At 40.1% G+C, this 25,824-nt stretch overlaps 1 long non-coding RNA gene across 3 annotated transcripts in view; it reads left to right on the forward strand.

Moving 5' to 3' along the window:
* Window positions 1-25,824, forward strand: part of LOC148112965 (uncharacterized) — a 58,242-nt gene that overhangs the window by 28,167 nt on the left and 4,251 nt on the right. For all 3 annotated transcript variants that reach the window (XR_015729031.1, XR_015729032.1, XR_015729033.1), the window contains one exon: window positions 9,946-10,057. This is a non-coding gene — a long non-coding RNA (uncharacterized LOC148112965). The remainder of the gene's footprint in view (window positions 1-9,945; window positions 10,058-25,824) is intronic.

The following is a 25,824-nucleotide window of genomic DNA, read 5'->3' on the forward strand; positions in this document are numbered from 1 at the left end:
GCTGAAAAGCCTTGCCATTCTGAAATTGTGGGCGCTTCATTACTGGAGGTTTTGAGACTGGACAGCCACTTATCTAGGGTCTCCTGCTTGAGCAGAGGGGATGGACTAGAAGACCTCCAAGGTCCCTTCCAGCTCTATTCTGATTCTGATTCCTCATGTCCCCCCCCCCACCAACTCTTCCATGTGCACACTGAGCCCAGCTTAGATCATATCTTTTTTCTTTGGCTCCGAAGCCATTCCCGAGAGGGTCTAGCCATGGCTCAAACTGTCTTCAAAGGGGAGAAAATGAGAAATCCATCGTGTTTTCATCCAGGCAGGCCTCCAATGAATAGGCAGGGTTTCCGCCCTTCTGCCCTTCTGCCCCTTGTGAGTGGACAATCTCACCAAAAGCTTTTAAGCTGCCCTTGTCAAGTGTTTCATTCGGAGCCGATTTTATTTTGATTTATTTGCCACTTTTCTTCCTATCAAGCATTCCAGTTTGCTAGCTATTTAAAATAGAAAATGAAGAGCGATTGAGATGTAAGGCCGTGATGAATTAGGCCTCTTCAAAAGGTGGAAAGGAAGGAGTCAGTAAGAACCATCTGCAGAATGCTCTATTGGCCAAAGTCTTCGCTCTTTGCCATTGACATCTGCTTTTAACCCCACTTTATTGAGGTTGCCTATGTCAATAACTGAATCTTGCAAGTCTGCTCAGCTCCTATGCCTGCCATACCTCCTCTTCCTTCTATTTCATGAACTAGGGTTGAATATCTTCCAAATGTTATCTTGTTCTGGACTTATTTAGGGAACAGTTCCTGCATATTTATCCTGATATTACAGCCCTGGGATTAAAACCTGTTGTTCAAAGCTGTTCTTAGCACGTTCAGCAAATTCCAACTAACTCTCTCATGTCCTCATTTGGAAATGTCTTAGTGTCCCCAACATCTGACCTCTGTTCTTGGAAAGAAGTTTCCACAAGAACCAAGTAGGAGATTCTAAGGCTGGAGCTCATCCTCTGAAGTTGTTGTTCTCACTCTGTTCCCGGATGGAAAGATCAGCAGAATCAGCTCACCTGCTTTGTGTCTGATTCTGAAATCAGGAAGATAGGATGCTATGAAACTCTTGAAAGCAACTAAGCCTTTCCCCCAACTCTACGGCAGCTGAAAATGATGCAGCTGCTTGAAAGAGTAGTGTTGCATTTGTACCCCAACACATCATGAAATACCTTTTTTGGAATCAAATCTAACAGGTAGTGGATACTTTACTGGTAATTCTCAATTTACAACTGTTCATTTAGTGTGCATTTAAAGTTATAATGGCACTGAAAAAAGTGACTTAGGACTAGTCCTTGCATTTATGATTGTTGCAGCATCTGCCATGGTCCAAATTAGGCATCTTGGCAACTGGCATATATATTGTGACAGTTGCAGCGTCCCTGTGTCACGTGATTCCCCCCTTTGCAACTTTTATAACTGGCTTCTGACAAGCGAAGTCAACCGTGTCATTCACTGAATGACTGCAATGGTTTGCATAACAACCTTGCCAGAAATATTGAAAGGCCAACTACCTAGTTTAGCCACAAAAATTCTGGTCCCAGTTGTCATTGTAAGTTGAGGAACACTTATACAGGGCTAATTCTCCCTCCCTCCCTCCTTCCCCCCCCTATCTATCTATCTATCTATCTATCTATCTATCTATCTATATCTGTCTTCAATTTTTTGCATATGTCTGTCTGTCTGTCTGTCTGTCTGTCTGCCTGCCTGCCTGCCTGCCTGCCTGCCTGCCTATCTATCTATCTATCTATCTATCTATCTATCTATCTATCTATCTAGCTATCTAGCTATCTATCTAGCTATCTATCTATCTTTCTATCTATCTATCTACACAAAAACTGAATGAGAGAGATGCTAACATTCCTTCTATCTTTAGGGTCATCAAAGTTATTATTTTTATTTTGCTGAAAATAATTGAAACAAGTGTTCCTTGTAACCTCACAGTATGCTATCCAGTCTCATATTACGATTGTTAGATTGAACGATTTACTTAATGATTTGCTTGACAAATAAAACTGCTGTCATCTCTGACAGCACCTGACAGGAGGTGATTTGACCCAAGTCGGCTACTTTTCAAGGTAAGTGTGATGATAATCTGTTTAAGTACAAAACTTTTAACACTCGTGGGCCGCCTTCCAACTTCATAGGTCATTTGAAATAGACCATGACCACGGCTGGGGCAATGTGATTTTTTGTTGGTATCAGATTTTCATTTTTTACTTCCACAGTTAGGTTTTCAAATAAGATTTATGTGCTCTAATGTACCAGGTTTGGTATGCCTAGCATTACAGAGTTGTCCAACGTATATAGTAATATTGGCTGGAAACTGAAATATTTTAACTTTTGGCCAATGAAAAGAAAATCTGCAGCGAAGGTCTGGCCTTCTCTATTCAACCTGTGCTATTTTTTTCTTCCGATATATTTATTGTTCTTGCCGTTTAAGCGTGCATATTATGTCATTAAACATAACCCAAGCAACCTAAATACAGAATTTCCACTCATTTCAATGAATTAGCATATCAAAGCTATAGAAGCTGTCGGAGGGGGTGGAGAGGCTAAAACAGAAATATCAAATTCTGTCTGTTTTGGTTCCCTTCCCTAATGTGAATCTGCTCTTGTGTGTTTCAGGTTGTGGTATGTGTATATATGCTGTGTTTCTATGAGTTGTGTGTATCTGTATTTCAGACACAATCTCTGTCAATCAGAAAAGAAAACACCACAAAGACTAGAAATAAGTGTTGGTCAACAGTATAATTTGCAGACCACTACATTTATCTACAAAAAATTCACAGTGTATATCTGTATTGGAAAACCAGATGTAGGATAAAAATAATAACATTTAAAGTCAGGATTGAATTATACTGTATGCCTGAAAGGTGAGGAGGAAAGGGAGTAATTCAAAGTATTATTATTATTATTATTTTGCATGCCCTGCATTTCAGATTCAGATTTCTGGTTAAAACGGTTAGGAAAATAAAATGGGATGGAAATTCCTGGTGAGTCTCAAGTAAGGGAGTTGGTGCCTTAATATATTTTTACTTGGCATTAATGAAAGTGTGAAAAGATAGAAGGATCTGCACACTTGCCTTGAAAACTTTGAAACTGCAGGAAAGTACAAGGACACACTGCCTGCCATAAGAGACTTTCTTGAAATGTTCTTTCTTATGAAAGGATATCTTTGAAATATCTTTTGCTTAATGGGAACTAGCTGGGAGAGGAAGGAAGGAAGGAAGGAAGGAAGGAAGGAAGGAAGGAAGGGAGGGAGGGAGGGAGGGAGGGAGGGAGGGAGGGAGGAATTTCATTTAGCCAATGAATGAGGATTCTGAAGTGTTTTAATGACTTTCTTTCCGTTTGAACATCCTATGGCATTTTCCCTGATTCTGAACACAGATTCCATTCTGGAAAAAAGACCAATGGAATTTGTTGGACTTTGAAGAAACCGGAGAGCAAGATTATTGAAGTTTTTGAATTTTGGTGATGGAGAAGGCTTCTCAGAATACCATAGACAGTCAAGAAAACAAACCAATGGACAACCCTAATACAAATCAGTCCAGAGTTCTCACTTGAGGTACAAATGACCAGGCTCAAATTAACCTACTTTGGATACATTATGCAAAGACAGAGCTCTCTGTCTGGAGGAGAAAGCTGTCATGCTGGGAAAGGGGGAAGGAATGAGGATGGCCACAGCAGCAAGAGGGATGGACTCAATTACTGTGGGGATGGGTGCACCATTGGAAGGCCTGGAGACCAGATGAGGGATAGATCATCATGGAGAAAAATCTACCTATGTGGTCATTAAAAATTGATATTACTTGATGGCACATAATCAATCAATTGTCAATCAGAAAATAAGTGATATCTCTAAGAATCAGTTGGCATTGGGGGCAAGTCATTCTCATTCCTAGGTGCTTTTTCCATGGAGACCCCAACCCTCAAAGTAGATTACCCCTTTCTGGATGGTATCTCGAGAGAGGTGACTTTTCTGGGTACATTCACTGTGCAGAGACAGGTAAAGCTTTGGCAGGTTTGAGGAGGAGTTTCCTTCAAGTCTTAACAAATGCAAGAGAAGGATTTCCAGGCCTGATCCGGTCTCGTGTGCCAGAGAATTCCTAGCCCTCCCACAACTCAATATTTGCACCAGATCTTCAAAGGGAACAGATGTGCAGTTATTTTTAGACTACGAGAAGTGTAATAAGACATTGTGAAGTGGGTGATGAATCAGATCAATTAGATGCAGAGGAAGAGGCTGTTTCAAAATACCACTGAATTAGAGAGCCTAAACGTGATAAACAAAGCACTTCCATCTCTCGCTAGATTGCAGATAAGGATTTTGGGAATCAAAACACAGCTGGGTAAACTTGACGCCTACCTTTGTCTGGCTCAAAAACTGAAGAACTTGATTGCCTACACCACACCTCAGCAGCCACAAAATGTGATGATACTGGAAAAACCAAAGAAGCTTGCTCAGATCATGGAAATACTGGTATGAAAACAAGGCAACAGAAACCATTTCACTAATCTAGTGAAAAGAAGGACCAGGGGTGACAGGATAGCAGTCTATCTAGCAATATCTCAGGGGCTGCCACAAAGAAGAGGGGGTCAATCTAATCTCCAAAGCACCTGGAGGCAGGACAAGAAGCAATGGGTGGAAACTAATCAAAGAAAATCTAGAACCAAGGAGAAATTTCGCCAAAGTGAGGACAGTTAACCAGAGGAACAGAAGTTGCCTCCAGAAGTTGTGGCTGCTTCATCACTGGAGGTTTTTAAGAAGAGACTGGACAGCCACCTGTCTGAAATGGCATAGGGTTTTCTGCCAGAGTAGGGGGTTGGACTAGAAGGCCTTCAAGGTCCCTTCCAACTCTGTTGTTCTATGTTCTGTGTTCTAACCTTCATGCTTCTGGGTTCAGATCTCATTCTTCTCAGTCATGATCTGCATCATTCCTTTGAAATGTTAGAGTGGCTTATGTCAATCTCCCCCTTCTTTTCAAATCATGTTCTAACAAATCATAAAGTTAGAAGTTCAAACCTTAAGCTGGAAGAAACCCAAACTCCATTCCATATGGTGGGCTGTCCTCTGCACAATAAAATTGGATTTGCTACATTATTTGTGCATTTGTTTATTGTTTTTATTTATTTTCCAGATCCTGAGTGCTGCTTCAGTCATATGAATTTAGGCAATTCCAAGCAAAAGATACATAAAACAAGGAAATGTATACGCACATGACTGATGCAGTAACTAATCAGTTACTGGGTGTTGGACTCAAAGCCTGTTGCAATAAAATGTCTCCTTCATATTTTGATTGAATGTGATTACATCCTCTTCTTTTTATTTCCTAAAATTAAAAGCAGAAACTTTACAACACAATCGTATCTCTGAAATACTTGCACCCCAATTGTGGTCATTATGGACCGGACTGAGCATTATTTGAGCTTCTCAAGCATCTCTCTGTGTGGTCACTAAATTCTGTTAGACTATACAGTTTGTTCTAGCACTAAATTGAACTTATAAATCAGGTACTTAAATGAGTTTATTTTATTACTCTGACAAAAGGCAAAAACTTGGACGGTTCTCTGCCAGGCTCTTCTTTCCAGGTCTTTCCTTGTTGTGTCTGATACGCATCTGGTAGATATTAATCTCCTGTTGTTTTGCCAATCTGATTAAGGGAAGTGTTGATTTAGGGAAAGGACACTATGGGTTTAATAGATGAGTGCAGCATGCTTGCATGTCATTCAACTCATGCCCAAATAGAGGAAAGAAACTCTTGTCAGTGCTGTAGGCTCAAAATCAGTCTTCTCTTTCGGCAGAATTTACTGCAAGGGTGTCTCAACCTTTGTGCAGCTGTAGAAGCCTCTGTCTTCTGGAGGCCACGGAGACGTTCTCGACAATATTGTAAAACTGAGGGCGCTTTCCTACAATTTTTCTTGTTCCTTTTAAAGCAACAGAGGTCTATTTGTCTGCTAAGGGCTTAACAAATTTATATTAATGTATAGAATCATGGCGTTGAAGGTATGTGGGCTCCATTGCTATTGCATGGACCAGCAGAAACCAACATCCACAGAAGCAGCAGGTCAGACTCCAATATTGTCATTTTGCTGAAGATTCCTCCAAATTTAAGAGGCAGGGGTAGGAAAGTATTGCGGTGATGATCCCCAAAGATCACAATAATTGCCATTTTTCATCCGTTTCAAGAATTCCCTAACCTTTCCAGAGTGAATATGAAAGACTATAAGAAGTCCAAGAAGCTTGTGGAATATGTTGATGATTTATAGCACATTTGTTTATTCCATGTCTTAGATCTGAAGTCCAGGCCTTCCAAAGGTCATCCTTTTCATGCAGCTGGATCTAGCCAGGTCCAAGGACAGTTCTATTGCAGTGATTTGCAACCCTTCAGAGATGCCTTATACGTCCAATTAAAGATATTAAGAGAAGTAAATTGTATAATTCAGTATTTTAGAGAGAGTGGGGGGGGGGAGACAAAGCTTAGAACTCAACCCCTAGACTTATTTTTGCATGTTTACAATCTGAAGCAGAAGAATCCATTTGTCACAGGAACTTGCGTAGATTTCAGCTATCTTGGGGAGAACCCCTGGTAGAGAATATATCTTTGTTTTCCACTTCATATTAAAGATCTTTGCATCGCTCATGGAAAATAATACAGTGGCCTAGCCATGTCATTTCTGACAGTGGTTCCTTCCTACCATTCACTCCCTTTTTACCCAACTCTTGAGGTCATTGGGAAGGGAAGGGCAACCATGTGAAGGTGTCAGGGGGAGGAACTAAGTGGAAAGAGACAAGACTGCCAGCCAATGAAAAGCCTGTCCTGTCCCACAGCCCCACAGGAAGCACTACAGTCCCTCCCCCGGAGAAGAAAACAAGCCAACATTATACGGGTCAACTCCTTGCAGCCTGTAATGGTCCATAATGAAACTGGGATTAGCTAGGAGGCCCTGCCAATCACAAAATGACACAGTCCCAGGTTAGAGAAGGCCCAATCCACCAAGCTGGAATGAAGTCACGTGACCTCTTATTTTAGGAAATAGATGACTTGCTTTTCCAAGCCTGTTTGATGCCATCAGGGAGAATCTGTTCATCATCCAGCTGGGTGTGCTTCATCTCTTACCATAAACATAAATCACCAAGCCCAAAATAAAGGGATTATAACCATCTTTTGAGTCCTCTTTTTCAAAGCGGACAGGTGCCTATTTATTTTATTTTATTTTATTTTATTTTGATTTATATGCCGCCCTTCTCAGGAGACTCGGGGCGGCTTACAATGCGTTAAGCAATAGCCTTCATACTTCTGTATATTTATACAAAGTCAGCTTATTGCCCCCCACAAACTGGGTCCTCAATTTACCTACCATAGAAAGGGATGGAAGGCTGAGTCAACCTTGAGCCTGGTGAGATTCAAACTTACAATAATTGCAGACAGCTGGTGTTAATCACAATGCTATCAGCCTGCTGAGCCACCAGGCCCTTAACTTTTATTCTTTTAAAGACAATAATAGAGAAAGAAGGAAGACGTGTTATTATTTTGCTTCGGGCCTGGAGTGAGAGCTCTTGTGCATCAGGCAAAATGATTCATCTGATTACAGGCTTTTTCTCTCTATATACTGTATTATTCAAGTGAAGTCTGGATGTTGCAAATGTGAATTTTTTTGGGGGGAAGACAAAGCTATGCGATTCTGCGGCTTCATTTCTGCTTAAGTATCAATGCATTTATTTGCTTTCCTCCCCTTCTTTCTAAAAACCAGATTTTCTAACCACGGTCTCACATAACTTCTCATATTTGTTCTAGCATTAGGTCATCCCTGGAATGCGTGTGATAAAATAAATCCATTTAGAAGGAGTCCTTGGAAAAACAATAGTCCAACGCTGAAGACAGATGTCATTTTTGGGGGCCTCCCATCTCAGGGGTACCTAAGGGTGGAAGGTCTTCTTAGAATTTATTTTATCCTTCTATGTTTGCCGGTCACCTGACCCACGTCTGCGAACTCTGCAGACCATATGGTAGCCCAGCTTCAGTGGCTCTTCCCTTCTGAGCAGCTGTCGCTTAATTGCAATCATATTAACCGATTTCCCTGTTTAATGTTGGTAATTTTTCACAATAAACAAAGCCGGCTGATCAGGCAACCTTTAAGAAAATGGAAGGCATAATGAGATGCCTGCAATTCAGCTCTTCTTCTGCATCCATTTGCAAATTACGTCTTTAGAAATGTTAGGAGTGTAATAAACGTTAGTAGAATTCCACGGCAACCCTTAATTCTCGGTGGAATGGCAAGGAATGAAAAATACAGCCTACAAGCTAGAGCTGTTCTTTGTGGTAAAATGGTGGAAATTGCTTACAGAGTGATGGAAGAACAGGGCATCGCTGGCATCAAATCAAATTCCTAGAATTTAAACTGCATTGATTTCATCAGTACTAAACGGAGCTAACTAGATGAAGAAACCTCATTCAAAGATGTCTTAGCTGAAAGCGGTTAGGCTGAGGTAGAAATTGGGCCTTCTATTTAATGGCTGTCCCTTGGGTTTTGCCAGAAGAGCCACCATCAAAGCTGCCCTGGTAGTCAAAACATGTCACTGAAGAAGGAAAAACAAACAAACAAACGAAACACCAAAGCTGTCTCGGTTGGTGAGCTGGAGAAGAGAATCGTGAGCTACACTACAGCCAAGCATTCTCTAGATAAAGATCTCACCCAAAGTGCCAAGACAGAATTAGTTCGAATTAGAGGAATCTAGTGGGAGATGCCACCCCTTTAATATTCTCTCATGCCAGCTCTAATTGACCACAACCTGGACTGAAGACAATTTCGGAGGAGCCAATGCTATCTCAAAGGCACTCAAGGATTAATGAGTTAGCTGGATCTAAGTCTGTATCTAGTTTTCCCCTGTTGACAATGATACCAATTTAAAAAACTAGGATATAACCAAAAGTAGAAACTGTTTAAAGTTGAGGTTAATTAAAACAAAATTGAATAAGTAAAATTAACTCCAAACTGATTTTATTTATTTTTTATTCTTATTTTAGTTTTCATCTGTTTCATAGAACATTACAATTTAGCAACAACCTTTGGAGAAAATGTTGGAACTGCATTCCTGTGACTTTAGATTTAGACTTCAAAGCAAATTAGAACAGTTAATATCTGAAAAGGAAATTAAGCAAGAATCCCAGGGGGAGGAAGCAAAACTGCACCAGAATTTCGTTGTGATTTTCATTGTCATGTCCACGGAGTCATCATAAACTGATGAACTTGATTTATGGAAGACTTTATTTTTAGATCATTTTGTTGCTTAAAAAAAGAAAAGAAAAGAATAGAGTCTTCCGTATCAATCAATGAAAATATAATATAATGAATTATATAACTAATATAACTAAACTGAAACTTTTCAGATGAGCTGATCGTCTCTGCCTGTTAAGAAGAGCAATGAAATTCATTCAAGGACTAAACTCAAGAAAATTTGAAACATATCCAACATGGGCAACGGAGTGGATTCTCTCTCATTTAATTTAGGGTTGCATTTCATTCTGTTCAGGGGTTTGATGAATGTCTGGCAAGGCTGTGCTAAGCAGGAGGAATGGGGGAAAAATCTAGTTAAAAATTTTCTTCAAAAATGCACACAAGGAACTGTGGGGTTCATTTTAACTGTTTTGGTCTCCCCAGATGCACAAAAATAAACCTATAGGAAATTTACAATTTCTCTATTAAAGGAAAAAGAGTGTGAGTTGTGAAATTTCACTTGGTAAATTTTTTTTATCCAGTTTGTGAAAGTAAAGATAGCACCTTGAATATACATTGCCCTAGATATTTGGAAAGTATTAGTAAATACTGCATGTGTAAAGAAGTCTGAAAATAGCGATACTATTCATAGTAATAATACAATTGACTCATATCTCTCTTTTTGATGGTGAAGAGGTGTCAATGGAGAAAGGCCATTTGGTACAATAAATGGATTTATGAATAATAGCTGGGGCATATTTTGATGTGCAGAAAACAGTTTTAGAATTTCCCTCCGTCGTTATAAGGTAAGCAAATTTATTTATTTACTTAGCTTATGGCAAAGATAAGCAAAGAACTATCTGAAATAGAATATCTGTATTAAATCAGTTTGAATTTTGAAGAATATTAAAATAAATGAGACAACAAATATGATAAAATATTACATTGTAAGAGACTATTAAGGTGAACTGTGGAAATGTAACCGTGATATCTGAATGCAGAACCTCTTTTGGCTTTTTTATTTAAATAATCAGGAAGATTTCAGGGTTGCCTTTACAATTTAAACTGTAATGTGTGTTTTTACTAAGCACACTGAAAAAATGGAAAGCCAAAATGTGAACTGGCTGAGATATACCTCTCTGGTTCAAAATCTCTTTTGAGATTTCTTTCCCATTGTTGCACAGAACACACCTTGCTGATTTTGGTCAAAATAATTTATGTGAAAGGGTTAGGTTGAACAGAGAATTCTGCCCCCCAAATATACTCAACAATAGATTAAAAAAAAAACAGCAAAATGTTCATCATTATAATGGATAATTGAATACTCTATTTTGCAGGAAACTCTTAACCTAATGCATCGTGTTTCTACGTAGTCTAGGTGAAATGTTAATATATATTGCTAGTCCATGTATGATATACTACACACTAAATAAATGAATCTACATACAGTAGTCTGTATTTGCACCTTGCCAATGCAAACAAGGGCATGCTTTGCTGTTGTATGCGAGAGCCAGAGTGGAATAGCAGTTACTGTATGTAGCTGGACTGACTTTGGGGAAATCCAAGCTAAAATTTTCTTTCCAGACGTGAAAGCTTGTAAGTGACTTTGCTTAGTAAGTTCCTCTCTCTCTCTCTCTCTCTCTCCCTCCTTCCCCCCTCTCTCCCTCTCCCTCTCTCCCACTCTCCCTCCCTCCTTCCCTCTTACTCTGTCTCTGTTTCCCTCCCTCTCTCCCTTCCTTTCTCTCCCTCCCTCCCTCTCCCTCTCTCTCTCTCTCTCTCTCTCTCTCTCTCTCTCCAAATTAGCAGACAGAGTTGTTGGCAAAAATGGGACAAGTACTGTAGCTCAGAATTCATGTTCTTTTTTTGCAAAACAGTAGGAATACATAATTCTAGGAACATTGCAACCTAAAAGCTCCTCGAATGGACATGCTTGGAAACTGCCACATATGTTTGAAGACTTTGGCAATATACAATATAGAGGATCTCTGGATCAAGCTAAGATCTCTCTAGATTCTATTGACACGAAAGCTTAGGTGGTTGCAGTGCAGTATCTCTGGCAGGTATTTCATCTGTACAGGCCCTTGCTAATTCCGAAATAAATCATATGAAACTTCTTCGATTCTAATCTTATATGAAATTGGATCCCCAAAGTAATAACACACTGAGCAACGTGTGGCATGAGTGTGCACGACAGACAGACAGAGATATTTCCTAATAATCTCTGCAGAGCAGCATGATCTGAAGGTTACCAAATAGTTTTCCCCATTTGCTGTTTTGATTGGCACGGGGCCACAAATATCTGCAAAATAAATTTCAATAGCTGGCTTGTTTCAATTCAAGCCTGGAAAGTTTTCTCTTTTCTCCCTCTTTGCTTTTAAGCAAAAGCTGTTGTTTGGGATGCTTTTGAATCCAGGTTTAGCCCTAATCCAGGATAGCATTGCAAACTAGCATTAAACCTGCCTCCCAAAGGAGTCTGACCTCATCTGGTAGTGGGACTCCCTTTGCCATGGTAAAATCCTTCCCCCCCAAAAAAACCAAAGTGAGTTTTGACAGATGGCGAAATTCGCCATTCTGGTCATCTGTCAACATCCACCAGTGCCCACCTCAGGCCGTTTGCAAACGGGATTAGTAGATGGGTGGCTGATAATATTTATTTAGGGAGAAGGGGAAGAAAACTGGATAGAGCCAGTTTTGACGGGCCTGGTGGCTCAGTAGACTAAAAGCATTGTGATTAACACCAGCTGCCTGCAATTACTGTAAATTGGAATCTCGCCAAGGCTCAAGGTTGACTCAGCCTTCCATCCTTTCTAAGGTGGGTAAAATGAGGACCCAGATTGTGGGGGCAATAAGCTGACTTTGTATAAATATACAAAAGGATGAAGGCTATTGCTTAACGTATTGTAAGCCGCCCTGAGTCTCCGGAGAAGGGCGGCATATAAATTAAATTTTTTATAATAAAATCCCCAAGTTTAATGTATACCGTGACAAAGACTTGTACAGTATCTGCTGTCAGCCTCATGGTGATGGAGGATAGGGGTCACCAGTGAAAGGAGCAGATTTGAGGAGTCTTGAGCTTGGTTGTTTTCTTGTAGATATCCCATTATCCAAACTAGGTAACATCATCCATGCATCGGTATCTAGTTGGGTAATGAAACATCTGCAAATTCAGAGAGTGTTAAGGGCTCTTCATTTCAACCCTGAGCTACAAATATTCTCCTTTATAGGAGCAATTTCTAAGGTGATAAGTTTCCTACCAGCTCAAAGACCAGTAGATAGCCTTTTAACTCAAACTGAGGAAGAACTTTAAGAAAGAACAGACACTAACAACAAGGATATGATATAAAATATATATTCTTGTTCATTAAACTTCATTGTTATCCCTGACATGGATGTAAATTCCACCAAATCGAAAAGGCCTTACTCCATCTTCAATTCTTCATGTTTCATTCTTTGTTTCCCAATCCGAAACGTGTTGGCTCCGAGGTCTCTTGGACTTCTGTAGGACATCCTGCTGAGAGATTCTGTTTAAAGTGGGAGGCTTAGCCATTTCTCCCTCTCTGTTTTTCTGTGTCTTAAAAGTAAACTACTCTGCACTGAATCCTCAGGAATCCTCAGGAAGAAGGAGAGCATTGTTACTGCCAAAGCAAATGTGTGGCTTAAGCTAACAGGGGATACATTAATTTGACCTGATGAGATTGGCTGATATTTATATAAACTCATGTCCAGTTCTCAGGAACAGCCAACTTAGTGCTGGTTTTGATCAAGAGGAATTAAGTAAAACATCTGCTGACAATGACTGCGTTTTCTTTTCTTTCCTGAAGATAACAAAAGTTTTCACAGGTCCACAAAAAGATGTCAGATCAGATAATGCTAAAGTGTTTGATCCTGGCAGGAGAAAATGCTGTTCCCCTTGGATCATACCCAAGCAATGCCATCTATCTTGTTAGAATCAAACAAGCTTATATTTTTTAAAAAAAAATCACAAAAATTAAACATGGAGTTAAAAAGGAAAAGGAACTGAAATAGAATCAGGGTAAAGATGGTGATTCTTCACAGCACCAGGCTAGAAACTGGGAGATCATGAGTTCTAGTTCTGCCTTAGGCAGAAAATCAGCTGGGATACCTTGGGCCAGTCACTTTCTCTCAGCCCTAGGAAGGAGGCAAGGGCAATGCTGAGGTCTTGTCCCAGTGTTAACAGTGACATGAATGGAGAGGAGGAGGAGGAGGAGGATACAAATGCATACCTATGTATTTTTGAACACATGTGTCATCTTAAGGAGAAATAATGATATTTAAGCATTATCTGTAGAATGGCACTTGTAAATAAAAGAAACTAATCTAGGAATGGTAACCAGAATTGATTAAATTCAGAGCTCTTCCTTGGTGTGTAATTTTCTTCATGCTAGACATTTCTCACCTTGAGAGACAAGAGTCTTTCCAGAATAATGCAACGTTTGGAGACTTGCCCGGTCAAAGGGCAGTTCTGTTTCCTTCCTATTATACCTGTTAAAGGTGCTGCAGCTGCACCAGTTTGGCAGCTAATCTCAGGCACCTGGGGATTTCTTTACCATTGTATTATCTGCCTTAAAAGCTGCCTCAAAAGAACATCTCAGAATCTGAAATTTCAGCCATTTATAGGTCATGCTACAAGAATGCTAGAAATTGATCAGAAGCAGGTCGATTGGAAGAAGAACAAAAAATAGACATTGTTATGTTTTTTAAAGAAGGATGTGGAAGATGTACCCTTAAAGTCACCAGGAATCAAGACATTCTTGAGGGAGACTAATGTACATGTGAACAGGGGCCCAAGAGTTGAACATTATAGCAATAGCAATAGCACTTAGACTTATATGCCGCTTCACAGTGCTTTGCAGCTCTCTCTAAGCGGTTTCCAGAGTCAGCCTCTTGTCCCCAATAATCTGGGTCCTCATTTTACCGACCTCAGAAGGATGGAACGCTGAGACAACCTGGAGCTGGTCAGGATCGAACTTCCTGGCTGTGGGCAGAGTTTGCCTGCAATACTGCACTCTAATCACTGTGCCACACATAGCTGATATTATTTGATGAGCTGCAGAGAATGGCATACTAAGTTCATTCACAGAAAATTTATACTGTTGTATCATGGCTGACAATCCAGAAATTTTTGATAAGGAACGATCTACTCAAGTATTTGACTTGGAGCTACCAACCAGGGTAACTGCAAATTCGTTGTCCCTGTGCATGAGAAGAATTTGTGGATCAAGTCCAAAGGGGAAAATGCCAGTACAAGAAAGCTGTATTGTAAATTTCCCTATTTCCCCCGAATTTTGTCATGTAGTGCTGTTCAAATACACCCTCTTAACCACCCCACATAAATAAACTGTACAAAGGGAAAGATTTGAACAAAAATGTGTTAAGGTTAAGGTTGTTATAGTTGTGCACATCAAGAAATATGTCCCCCCTTTTAATGAAAAGTACAAATGATGAAGATGATGTTCATGAAGCAAATGTTGAATTTCATGTTGTACATTCCAATATCTTGACGCTGCTTAGAAATTACATTCCAAAATTAGTAAATCCCTTAAGAGAACTACTATCTTGGTGTGCATGTGTTACATTGCCTAGGTACTGTGTAATACTTGATGGCCAAAATTGCTCCTGCAGCAAGTGGGTAGTGAAAAACATGTTCAACCTTGTGCAGTTTATATCAACTTAAGATCTTTGGGTGGGTTGCTGCCTAATTCGCCCAGATTTTCCATCAGCAAAAAAAAAACAAGTTGTCAAACATAATTAAAACTACTCACCTTGTAAAGTGTGGGATCTGGAATTAACCCGAAGTGAGTTTTGCAACACCTATTTTGGAAAATAATATGGGCACCATTAGATTTGATGACAATTTCGATAAGATTAGATTATAAATTAACAAGAGACATGCCTTTTTCCTTGAGTCTGAAATGAGAATTATAGGCTGTATTTGATGCATATCAAGCTACAGAGCAATGGGGTTACTGTGCAGGATGGGATTATTTACAGGATTATTCATTTAGCTATTTCAAGTGTTTCTCTGTTGCTCAGAAACCAGTTCAAGTGACCCATAGCCAAGGCTGGCTTTAGTAAGCTTGGGCAGGCACTAATTTAGGGTGGCAATGCTTGGGGGGGAGGCGCTAACACTACCCCTACTTCCAAAGCATCTTTGGAATGCAGAACAAGCAAAGAAGGCTTATTCTTTGCAAGGCAGGACAAGAAGCAACAGATGGAAACTCATCAAGGAGAGAAGCAACCTAGAACTAAGGAGAAAATTCCCAACAGTGAGAACAATTAATCAGTGGAACAGCTTGCCTCTGGAAGTTGTGGGTGCTCCATCACTGGAGGTTTTTAAGAAGAGTCTGGACAGTCACTTGTCTGGAATGGTAGAGGGTTTCCTGCCTGAGTAGATGGTTGGACTAGAAGACCTCCAGGGTCCCTTCCAACTCTGTTATTCTTTTATGCTATTAAATCATTCTAAAAGTGCAAATCTTTGGATTGGCACCATCATTATGGTTGCTATAACTCAAAAAGTTGAAACCAAATCATTGACTTTTGAGTGGATTCCCATCTGACCCAGACTAACATTCAGACATCCAGCAGAAATGCTGAAGTCTCTACAGGCTGTGTATCTTAAACATCTATTGCCATGATTAATCAAACAGGATGCAGTGATGACATAACACATTTTATTTATTTATTTATTTATTATTCAAATTTCTATACCGCCCTTCTCCTTTCGGACTCAGGGCGGTGAACAGCCAAAATAAAACATTTATACATAAAGTACGATTAAAAATAGATTTAAAATAATTAAATTTGGCCCATAGTTTAAAATTTATCAATTTAAAATCCATATCAAAATTTAAAATCAACCATAAAATCATAAAATCAAGAGAGACCGGCTAACTGAAAGAGATGAGTTTTTAGGGCCCAACGAAAGGTCCGGAGGTCGGAGATCACTCGTATCTCTGGGGGTAGATTGTTCCAAAGGGTAGGTGCCACCACAGAGAAGGCTCTCCTCCTGGGGGTCGCCAGCCGGCATTGTCTAGCCGACGGCACCCTGAGGAGGCCCTCTCTGTGGGAGCGAACCGGCCGGTGGGAGGCTATTGGTGGCAGAAGGCGGTCCCGTAAGTACCCTGGCCCTAAGCCATGGAGCGCTTTAAAGGTGATCACCAACACCTTGAAGCGCACCCGGAAGTCCACCGGAAGCCAATGCAGTTCGCGCAGGAGAGGAGTCACATGGGAGCGCCCCATCGCTCCCATAATCCCCCGCGCAGCCGCATTCTGCACCAGTTGGAGCCTCCGGGTGTACCCCAAGGGGAGCCCCATGTAGAGAGCGTTACAATAGTCCAGACGAGAAGTGACGAGTGCTTGAGTGACTGTGCGTAGGGAGTCCCGATCCAGAAAGGGGCGCAACTGGCATATCAGGAGAACCTGATAAAAAGCCCCCCTGGCCACGGCCGTCATATGCCCTTCTAAGAACAGCCGTGCATCCAGGAGGACGCCCAAGTTGCGGGCCCTTTCCGTAGGGGCCAGTGATTCGCCCCCAATAACCAGCGATGGCGTCAGCTGGCTATACCGGGACGCCGGCAGCCACAGCCACTCGGTCTTGGAAGGGTTGAGTCGAAGCCTGTTTCTCCACTGACAACATTGCCACATGCCACTGACAACATTGTAGAACTGTACACAATGTCACTTGGAAATAGTGAGTAACTTGAACATTTCAGAAGCTTCATAAATTTCCTCTCATATTTTTTGAACACACCACATGCCCTTCAATTTTTATAAAGTTAGGTTCTACCGTTTTTAACCCCATTCTGTTTAAAACATCTTTTGGGTTCAGAATCGGCACTTGCTAGGAATCCAACATTTTTCCTACTTTCTCAGGAATGTGGTTTTTGCTTCCCCGTCTTTGTTTTCTATTGCTGGAAATACAAATTGTTTGAAAAGCAATTCCAAATTTTTCACACAGAGCAAGAAAGCAGAAATGAAACCAAGAAGCAATTCTCCTTTCGTTTTGAAGAGCAAATATTTGAAAAGTCATTACAGTCCTGTAATAAAGTGATTTCACACAAAATGGACATGCAGCTGCAACTGATCTAGCCCAGGCATTTGTTAAATCTGGTATTCTTTGAAATTGTTGCAAACCCTCCTTAGAATCTTTATTGTGATCCTCCTCTGGCAAACTGAGCTGGCTTGTTACATTTTTCTTCCCATCTGTTTTTCTTCATTTGCATTAAAGAAAAGAAGATTGTACTGTGAGATATTGGTCAATTATGGCGTTAGGTATGTCTCTAGATAATTAGAATTCATGGTAAAGATTTCTAATTCCTGCATTACAACAATATATCTTCTGAAGGACAGAATGCTTATGTAAGAATTTTGAAAATGAAAAGCATATTTCTCAATTTTTTCAATGGTATCAGCTTTTCTTTCCCTCATACCCGAATTAGGCTATCCAGATTTGTAATGAGAAAGTACAAATGAAAGCAACAACCCCAGATTAACATTTTAGCCGTGTATTTTATACAACTCAAATTTGAGTGAAAGGTTTGTAGGCAGAATAAATATGTTAGAAAGAAAAGAAAGGAATGCTACAAGTTCAGGGGGAAAAAACCTCACAAGGGATGTGATAGAGTCTAAAACCCACAATACAGATAAATAAAACTGTGAACTTAGAGGACTGGGAAAAGAGAATTCAATGCTACATGTCTTATAGTTTTTGGTCAAAGATTAAAATCTGGTAATAATGTAAGTACTTTTTAAATATTAGAAATTTTTATTATGGACAAAGAGCAGATGTGTCCTTTTCTTAAAAAAAAAAAATTATGGTACCTAGGAAAATTTGTATCAGTTCAGTTGTACCAATTGGTTCATTTGTAAACATCAACCTGTGTATATCATTGCCAAAAGATCTAATAAGCAAGTGTCATTTTTGTCAACAAATGAGATTGAGGTTTATAACAGAAAACTATTTTTCTGCCTTAACCAAGGAACACATCTGAGCACATTATTGCAAAAATTAAAGAAGGACCAATCAGAATAAAGCTGGAAAGGACCTTGGAGATGTTCTAGTCCAGCCCCCTGTTCAAGCAGGAGACCTTTGTACCATTTCAGATAAGTGGCTGTCCAGTCTCTTCTTAAAAACCTTCAGTGTTGGAGCATCCACAACTTCTGGAGGCAAGCAGTTCCACTGACTAATTGTCCTCACTGTCAGGAAGTTTCTCCTTAGTTCCAGGTTGCTTCTCTCCTTGATTGGTTTCCATCCGTTGCTTCTTGTCCTGCCTTCTGGTGCTTTGGAGAACAGGCTGACTCCTTCTTCTTTGGGGCAGCCCCATAAATATTGGAAGACTGCTATCCTGTCTCCCCCAGTCCTTCTTTACTCAGTCACTACACTGTATTTGGGCGCTGAAAAAAACAGAACATCACATCAAATGCCACATTATATATGCATAGAAGAAAGCAAAAGATAAATGCACTGGGCTGTTGTGACATTAAAGAAGCAAAACCTAAGACAGATTTTTGAGTTATCTTCTAACAAGCAGCATTGGGGAAAAAAATAAACCTGTTGCAAAAAAATGACCTCGACTTCTGCCGGTAAGAATTCATAAATTACGGTCAATGACAGCAGCTTGGCTACCGCTCAGAAAAAGTAAGAAAGCCAAATTCAACATGCAGAAGACCACAAATCTCCAATCTGCCCCTCATAAGGAATCAGAGGTACAGAAGTTCCCAATGAGGCAGATAGAAGGAAACGATATATCCTGCACTATTGAAAAATAAACAAAAACTCTTAGCGGTAGCTACTGTAGGGTTTTAAAAGAAAGGGCCAGTGCTTTGGGGGGGATTAAAGTAGTTCTAAAACATCACCAGTTTATTGTAGTCTTTCTCCCTTTCCTTTCCTTTTGCAAAAGCAATAAAATTGTAGCATACGTGAAGGCAAGGGGAGGGAAGGGAAGGGAAAAAGAAAGGAAGGGAAGGGAAAGGGAAAGGGAAGGGAAGGGAAGGAAAGGAAAGGAAAGGAAAGGAAAGGAAAGGAAAGGAAAGGAAAGGAAAGGAAAGGAAAGGAAAGGAAAGGAAAGGAAAGGAAAGGAAAGGAAAGGAACAATGACTGCAGGAAGAGAATTATGTGAGAAGACAATGCAATCTCTCAACAGAATGAATAGCAAGCACGCATAAGGGAAGAAGATATGGAAAGTTTTTGGAAGTGAAAAGAATTAAGTTACAAAGTGCCAGAGATGGGTGTGAAATTATGCCAATAGGAAGTCTGAAGAAGGACTCTTGGTGGCCTCAGGAAGTGGAAAGGCCATGGATGAGGGGAAAAATGCATATCAGAGAGTGACTAAAATGAGGACGAGAGAAAAACAATATTTACTTCACAAGGAAGCAATAGTTACAGAGAATAAAGTCAAACCGAATATTTATTGCTGTGCTACACCAGCATGCAAAGTCAAACAGGGCAAGGAACGGTTAAGCTCAGAAGAGATATTTTAAAAATGCAGTGGCTTTGTTAGAAATAAAACAGTTGCCTTGAAGGTTGGTGAAGGATGCGTGGTTACAGCCACATAAACAAAATCCTGTTCCTTTAGACCAGAGGTGGGGAACCATCCCCATATACGACATATGGACTTCAACTCCCAGAATTCCCCCCCTCCCAAGCATGGCTGGCTCAGGAATTCTGGGAGTTGAAGTCCACAAGTCATGAAAGAACCATGGTTTCCCTCCCCTCTTTAGATTCACACACACACACACACACACACACACACACACACACACAAAGACAGCCTCAATTGTGTGATTTTTGGACTTTTGCGATGTGTTCCACGTCCCACAGATGCTGCTTCCTGATGTGGAAATGAAATCAGAAGAAACGTTACCCTTTTTAGAGGTTTAAGCAGAATCCTGAAAATGTTGGGCTACTTTAATGAGTAGCAGAGTTCTGTTCGTGTACGATCCAAAACACGTCTTTGGAATCATTTTTCAAGGCATTCATAGCCATAATAAATACTAGGTTTAAAAATAGGTGATCTTCTTCCTGAAAGGAACTTGATTATTTCATGTGAATTTTCAGAAAAAATATATCGTATATCTGCCTCCTCAGTCTTGGTTTGGCACCAGAGCAGCACAAGGGCAAAACCAAAAATTACTTTGAGGGCAGGAAAAAGTGGGAGGCCCAGCACTTTAATTATTATTAGATGATGATCTTTCTCTGCCAAGGATTCTGAACATTTATTAAAACTTCATGGCAAGAGAAGAGCGGAAAAGATGTTCAAGGGTGACCAAGATTGATGAGGAGATATGAGAGCAATGTTCAGATAATTGAAGGGCTGTCACAGAGAAGAGAGTGTAGATTTATTCTCTGTGCTGCCCATGGGAAGTAGAGAGAGGTCCAAATTCAAAATAAGGAAGAATTTCCTGACTGTGAGAGCTATTAATGTGGAACACTCACAGGTGCTCCATCACAAAGTTTTCAAACAAAGATTGGGCAGCCAGTTATACTTATAGGATTCTTGCCCTTGGGTTGACTACTACTACTACTACTACTACTACTACTTCTTCTTCTTCTTCTTCTTCTTCTTCTTCTTCTTCTTCTTCTTCTTCTTCTTCTTCTTCTTCTTCTTCTCCTCCTCCTCCTCCTCCTCCTCCTCCTCCTCCTCCTCCTCCTCCTCCTCCTCCTCCTCCTTCTTCTTCCAGGATAATTCTTGCAAGAACCCTAATTATATTTCTCAATTTGGGTAATAACACTGGATACAAGAAGATAATGTGCCTGTTGTTAAGTTTTGGCTGAAAAGTAGCAATACGTGAGGATTTTTATGATAGATTTAAAATTAGCATATCACTTCCTTTTGGTCTCATTTTCCTCCTTCTCTAAAAACTCAGCTTGTTTTAGAGTTATTTAAAGCTTTGGGATGCTTTGAAGCAGGAGTCAGGCTTCAGTATTTGGGCTGCATCCTTTACGTGGTTTGGCTGATCTTTAAGATGCTGAACACCCCTTAATTGCTGATTTCTTGACATCTGGGCACGGATTCAAATTCCATTATTCGGGCCTTCACTAACTCAAACTCATTCAGACCAGGGTTTTTGTTTTGTTTTTTAAATGCCAAACTAACATTTGAAATTAGCCTGATATTAAGTATCGAGCTTACCCGCAAATATTTATTTTAACAAGGAAATCCCAAATCATTTACGGAAATCCCTTTTAAACATAATGAGGAATCACGAAACATGGAACAGATCTAAAGATACAACTGGAATTCTATTACATTCAAATCCAAGAGAGATTATCTTTCCCACTTTATATATTAAAACTGATGAAGGAAGGCCAGATATGGAAAAAGTAAAAACTCTTGAGTCTTTACCAAGTTATTTTGAGTCTCAGCATATGGCAATACCTAATTGATTTTGGCTGATGTCAGAAAGCCAAGCAGAGGCGTTAAATTAGACTGGAAAGTTGGGGGGGGAAATTCTTGAAGAAAGCAGCAATAAGCCATTTCCACACTCCTATCAAGAAAACTACATAGATATATCCATTAAATCGCCAAGAGTTGAGGTAGATCTGTTACCTGTTGAATTGTGAACTATTCTAAGCCTTCTTTAAGTGTTGCTCGATTTCTAGTTAATTTTGGGGGCATTTCACTGCAACTTTAGATCCATGCTCAAGAGAAATATGAACAGGGATTGGACAAGAAGAACTCCAAGGTCACTTCCAACTTTGTTTGTTGTTCTTTAAACCCTGATCAGTTAATTGGTGGAACCACTTGCCTCCAAAAGTCGTGGAAGCTCCATCACTGGAGGTTCTTAAGAAGAGATTGGATGACCATTTGTCTGAAATGGGGTAGGGTCTCCTCCTTGAGCAGGGGTTGGACTAGAGGACTTCCAAGGTCCCTTCCAGTACTGTTATTCTGTTACTCTGAATTTTATTTCAAACAATGTCCTATCAAACTTATTTTTCTTCATATATTTTGGATGTCTCAAAGAATGGTACATAAGGGCTTATTACAATTTGCTTGCTATTAGAGATCTTGCTCCCCGGTTACCAGAAGTCAACTTTGACATGCAAAAAAGTGATATGTTACATGCCAAGGAACAAATATAATTTTAAGAATCAGCCCTGAGTTTTGGAGAACTTGTACAATCTTTCAAATGAATGTGATCCGGGCAGGAAAAAGTGCTCCATTAAGCAACATAAATGGAGGATAAATCTTAGATAAGAAATACTGTATGCATTATTAAAAAGAGAATTAAGTTTATAAATTAAAATAAAAAGGAAAAAATCCACTAGGCTACATAATAGAAGAAACAAAAGAACATGTTTTTGAAGATTGGTATCTATTGCTAACTGGATCTTCCAGATGTGGAATTTCCAAGCATGGCAACTTTAAGACTTGTGGACTTCAACTCCCAGAATTCCTCAGCCAGCCATGCTGTCTGAGCTGGCAACAAGTCTTAATGTTGCCAAGTTTGGAGATCCCTACTCTAGATCCCAGTTATGTTCACAGTAGGAAATGTTCTCTTGACTCACATTCCTATTTAGCTATTCACTCTTTGTACTGTGTTATTTTATAGAAAACACCATCCGATTAGAGTAGCTTATTTAGCCGCTGGTTTTGAGAGAATACCTTTGCGTAAATGTACCATTAAAGGTAACCCCTTGGCTGGTGACTTCATGGAGGCCACCCTGTTGGTTTCTTGGCAATGGTATCCAATTGGCTTGCTACAGCCTTCTTTGGGGATGCCTGTTCTCCAACCCTTTGACCCTATACAGCCCTAGGATCTTCTGATGGTCTCCTATGAGGCATTAAACCTGACCCCGTTCAACTTCCTTAAGTGAAAGTCAACTAGGCCTGTCACCTGAGCTGCAGATCTATAATTGTGAGGAGTGAACTCTATGACCTATTGGCAATGACATGTGCTGGCTGCTGGGATTCATAATGCCTTTTTTGTTTCAAGATGCTTGTGGGAAGTCTGATATTTTGATAGTTGCTGGAACCCAGCTCAAAAATCTGGGAACATTTCTGCCCTGGGAAACTCAGTTCTGCGGTGCCATCAACTTGTTCCAACACAGGCAGAAGCCAAGTTGAAAAGTGGTTGGTTGGTTGTAGAGAGAACTTCCAATAGGTTGTGGCTGAACCACACGAGGAAGTGTGTCTGTGTGTGTGTGTGTATGTGTGTGCACCCACCTTATGAAAGTCTGCAAATGTATGAGTCTGGCCAAAAGCTGGGATTTTGGCACAAATGTGTGAGCCTTCTAAAAAAAGAACTGAAGGAAGAAGACCCAGAGGGGACCACAAAAACCAGATGTTGACATCATGGAGTTGTTAATTGGTGTCAGGACTGGTTTTATATGGAAAGCAAGACATGACACACAAAGGAGGAGAGGTTACGGGAGAGAGTCCCAATCTAAATCAGCGCTTTCCAAAGGACCCTCTGAGATTCCATGACTTTCGTTTCCTACCCACTTAAAATTAATTCCACCGGTTCTGGCCCAGCTCTGTAAACCTGAGGAATGCAAATGCCATTTATGTGTCAGAGTGATTGATCCAGTGGGAAAACGGGGACCTGCAAAAAAAAAAAATCATTTAAAAAAAAGGGAGAAAGAGGGAAAGAGAGGGAGGGAGGGAGGGAGACCTGGACAATTACAAGCATAAGAGCATAAGCATGCTATGGAATAAGGCAGGCTGCCCAGCTTAATCGTGTCTTGTTTACAGGACTTTTTTTTTTTTCCATATTATGAATATACAGTTGCTTTACCTATTGATATCTATGGGTATGTCCCTTTTTCCTCTTCTGTCTAAGGCTAAGCACTCCTTTCCTGACAGAAATTGTAATTCCTGACACTTCACTGCTTTCTGGAATTGTAGCTAAGAGAGGTGCAAGACTTTCTAATCATATTTTATTTATTTTGTAGTAAATATGGTCTGTGACCAAAAGATAAAAGAAAAAAAATGCAAATAAAGGGAAAAAGGGTAAAGTAAAACACAAATAAGATATAAGCAAAAATGAACATGATAATAAAATAAAACACAAAAATAAAAGCCTGAACAGGAAAAAAAAGTCTATAAAGTTAGGGAATAAAAGAGAACTGGTAACAAAAAAATCAACCGCATTGAGATAAAAATAATATTTTTTGTTCCGATACAGGAACTGATAAGAATTTAGTGAATCCCTTCATAATTCTCATCCTGCAAGAGGAGACGTAGGCCAGTCATCTCCAGTCGTTTCAACTTCAGGGACTTTAAGAGGTGTAGACTTCAACTCCCAGAATTCCATAGTCTGTCGGCTGAGGATCTCTGGGAGTTGAAGTCCACACCTCGTAGAGTTGCTGAGGTGGAGAAATATTGGCATGGAGTATCCAGCTCACAATGGGATGGAATTCTAAGAACGATGGATGTCAAGCGTTATCCTAGATGGCCAATGGAAGAAATTATGGCCAGGATTTCTGGCACATTCATATCACAAAGATGGACTCTTTACCAAAAGGGATTTTCTGGTATGGCTGTGGGACAATATCAATGTGTAGCCAAGGTGAGATTAAATAGGTGTAAACATCTATGGAGCTTCTCAATCATCCAGGTCATGGTTGTCCCAAAGATGCTTTTTCTGAACTGAACTGAAGAAACTTCTTGGATGAGAAGTGAAATGTCTTCAAGGAAAATCAAAGTCCAGTTGCTTTTTGAAAAAAGCAACTTTGGGGCAACCATGATGACAGAGAACCTCCATAGACAAGCAGACTTAGAGCTTCCTGCATCTCTTTCATGCCACCCAGAGGTTGTCCAACCTTTCCTCCACTAGACACGGGTGCTTTAATGCTTGGAATATGTAGGAACTTAGGAACTAAAAGGGTTGATGGAAATGTTGAAAAAAGTGAACATTCTTCGCTTGTATGGAGAGGTTGCTTAGTGAGCTAAGTGTAGCGAAGATCTTCTTAGAATCAGTGACTTGAGTCTGATTGGACACCTTACTCCTGTTACTCTGGATCTCAGCCCTCTTGAGAGACCAATTAAGTATCTTCTTGGCTTTTGATTAAGGTAACCCACTCACTCCACATGTCTCTAGATTAGTCCCGCTCCATTCTTTCCTGGACGTCTGCATAGTCATTACCGAAACCTGAAGAACATACTGTATATGCTTATTAGCTTTAGAACAAGTACAGTCCTCTGTGCTAGACTCTCAATATGCTTAGCCAACTTTGGCTGATCTCAACAAACCAAGCAAGGTTGGATTTAATTAGTTTTTGGATCTGGGACCACTAGGAAACCCTGCATGCCAAGACATATTGCAAAAATATAAGTCCCCAAAAACTGAAGAGCAGCTCTTTTTGATCGAGTTAAGTGTAAATCCTTGTAAATCAATCACTTACTCAAACACACGAACAACAGTTTAGAGTCTTTAAGTTGTTATGAAGATTCTCCACATTTCAACACTTGTTTTAAGTTTGATGGCAATTATTGGGATAGGAAAAAGTTTCCAAACTAATGCAAAATACAGAAGTGCTTGCTACTGGTGCTTGTAAAACCAGTCTACCAACATAAAGATGTTGTAATTCTTACTGCAAGCAAGCTCCCTT

Source organism: Pantherophis guttatus, chromosome 7, assembly GCF_059756535.1.
Source record: "Pantherophis guttatus breed Tessera chromosome 7, ASM5975653v1, whole genome shotgun sequence".
NCBI classification, from domain to species: domain Eukaryota; kingdom Metazoa; phylum Chordata; class Lepidosauria; order Squamata; family Colubridae; genus Pantherophis; species Pantherophis guttatus.